We start from the raw sequence: 3,055 nt of genomic DNA, 5'->3' as shown, positions 1-3,055 counted from the left end.
AAAAAAGGAACACCAGCAGCTGAAGCACTCAGCCAGGAAACAGAAAACACAGGCTCAGGTCTACAGAATAATTTGCAGTGTTGAATTATAGCTTGGGCAGAGACTGGGACTCTGGCAACTAACATCATTAGTGTCTCAGTTTCTGCATTTGCACATTGCATTATGAAGGCACCACACTCAAAGATGAGTGTCAGATACCCGAGCTGCCAGTAAATACAGCTGCATGTGCCCACAGATCCTACAGACAGCTGACAGACATTGGAAATCTCAGGTCTAAAACCAGAAATTAAGGCAGACCCTGAGCACACATGGAGGTGAGCAAGCACATACCTACTCTACACACTGTGTATGAAGTATGGGGGACAATTCAGAACAATGTTCTCACCTTGCTGGTAACTGCCAAGCAAACCTCACCAAGTCTACAAAGCAGGACCTCTGAATGGGACCCAGTCAGGTGTCTGATGGTGAAGAGTCCCTCCTCCTTCAGCTCCCTGAAAGGCAGAAGATTGATTTTTCTCTGCACCAAGGCAGCACCCTCTGAAATGACCAGGCTGGCAGCTCAGTTGAACAATGGGAGGTGCTTTTCAAGGAGTGCTTAATGAAATTGTGGAACGCGTTGCCCCAGGATGCTGTGGCTGTCAAAAGCATTCACAAACCCAAGAGGCAAAGAGAGGGGTTTTAGAGTGGCCATTTGAGAAGACAGCCTTTCTGAAACCTCTGGCACATGAGGCCCCTCTGTCCCTGCTTCCTAGGAGCTGTGAGACCGGGCCATGCTGCTGTTTGTTGTCACCTCCCTGTACCTGTCCCTGAGACACAGTGCCACCGGGCTGTTATTGAGGCATTTTCCTTCTTTGCCAGCCCCAGCAGGCATTCAGCAGGGAGAGTCTGCACTGCCACTCTGGAGCTGAGTTTCCACTCTATGATCTCGGCCTCTCTGTCACCCCCTCCACTCCCCCTCACACATTCCCCAAAAAGCAGCAGGATGTCTGCTGGGACCACCTCAGCCTGCAGGAAGGCCAAGTGGGTCCTGGCCTCTCCTGACCCACAGCACAGCTTTCTTTCATCCCAGCATGGAAATATAAAAACTGTATTATCACATCACACAGAGGGCCAGGAGCTTTTTATTTTGGCTGCAAGTGTCCACAGGGCATTGGGGAAGAGGAGAAAAAGAGTGCTTTGCAGCAAGCAACCCAGCTACTCAGGCAGGATGGTAGGAAAAGTTTCTGGAAGCTGCTTTTTAGGACTTTGGTTGTTCTGCTGAAGCTTCTGACAGAGCTGATGGGCAGACCCCAGAGCTGTGGAGAGTTCCTGGGAAATTTGTCCTTGGATATGTCTACGAATGCTCTCCCAGCCATGAACTGCCATCTGTGTCCTGTCCATATGTTACTGCCTTGACTGTTGAGTGTCTGAGGTGCCTCTTGAGGCTGCTATGGACCTCCTTCACCAAGGAATGGATTGTGATACAACATCCCTTTCTGCTGATGTTTGGGCACTGACAGAGCCTGGACCACTCTGGCTGGAGCTTGGGCTCTGGCCATGCAAGATTGCTGATGAGAGCAGCTCATGGTCCTCAGCTCTTCCCTGCTGCTGGGACAGGCAGACATGGCCATGGGGACAGAACGGAGCTGCCCCATCTGCCAGGTCACTAAGAAGGATGTGAATTTTTCTCTGCCCTGTCACCACCAGTTCTGCCTGGGCTGCATCCTGCAGTGGGCAAAGAGAAATCCAGCGTGCCAACTCTGCAGAAGAATGATAGAAGCTGTCATGTTTTCTGAGTAGGATGAACAGGACTACATACAATTTGCCACCAGCTCCCCCAAACAATTGCTAGAGTCCAGCAGGGAGAGAGCCTGGCCACCTTGTTGAAAGCAGCCCCCCAGACCCTGTGATGGCTGCTCCATCTTCCCCACAGGGAACACTGTCCCCAGCGAGCAGGGGCTGCAGGACCAGAGCCTGTGGATGGTCTCCTGCCCAAGGAGTGGGCCGAATTTTTCCAATAACAATGTCATCTACTGGACCAAAGGTGGCCCTGGCTGCACCAGAAGCTGCAGGGAATATGTCAGCACCAGAGATGGCTGGTTAAGGAATTCATAGAGCAGCATCCTGCACGCCCTCTGTGCCTATGGTCAAGTTGCCAAAACCTTGGTGCCAGTACTGCAGCTTCTCCTCTGTAGCAGTCTGAATTGCTGCTGGCATAGTCCAGGGTAAAGAAGCAAAAAGGACCTTTGCATGATCTCCACAGATGTTTTATTCAGCTGTGCAGGGAGATGTTCAGCTCCCAGCACCCACACACAGAGGGTCTCACTTTGTCTCCACAGGGGCCTGGGGGCTGACCCTGATCTCGGGGCAGTACAAAGATAAGGAGGCCAATCAGGGAATAGGGAAGGTGTGGCTCAGGAGCACAGGAACAGACATAGGAACAGGGGAAGGAGCCAATGGGGTCTAACAGCTTTTTGGGGGAAGCTTCTTGTGTCTCCCTAGACCAGGGAATGCCCCCCCAGGGTCTCCACAGTTCACCATGTTTTATATTATTAGGAAAGCTTCTCTGAAGGATCAACTGAATCAACACAAAATGACAAAAACCATCAAAAGCACTCATAGGACAATTGTTCAAAATGCAAACAATTCTGAGTTCCCAACGTGCCAACAGATTTCTTGGAGTGTCTTAGATCTGCAGGGTTTTCTTAGCACAGTTCATCAGGAAACTGAGTCATACATACTGAACCTCTGGTCCATGGCCTCCTCACTGCCATCGTGCAGCAAGGAGGCCCAGAGGCTGCTGTGCTCTGGTCCTGTCAGGGATGAACACAGCAGCTCTGTGGCCAGTGCCAGCTCCAGCTCCAGCAGCTCACAAGAGGAGACTCCTTCCAGAAGCTCTGCTGGCTCCAGTGTGGCAGACCAACAGAGCCCACTGGAAGCCACCCTCCATTGCAGCCCCCCCAGCTGCGCCCATCATCACTGCAGAGCAGGAGCTGCCCCAGAGGAACCACGGCAGGAGCTCATGGCAGTGGCAGGTCCCTGTGCCCAGGGCAGAGCCACAGAACCTCTGCTCCTG

This window comes from Melospiza melodia, unplaced genomic scaffold, assembly GCF_035770615.1.
Source record: "Melospiza melodia melodia isolate bMelMel2 unplaced genomic scaffold, bMelMel2.pri scaffold_18, whole genome shotgun sequence".
NCBI lineage: Eukaryota > Metazoa > Chordata > Aves > Passeriformes > Passerellidae > Melospiza > Melospiza melodia.
Note: the sequence above shows the minus strand (reverse complement) of the source record.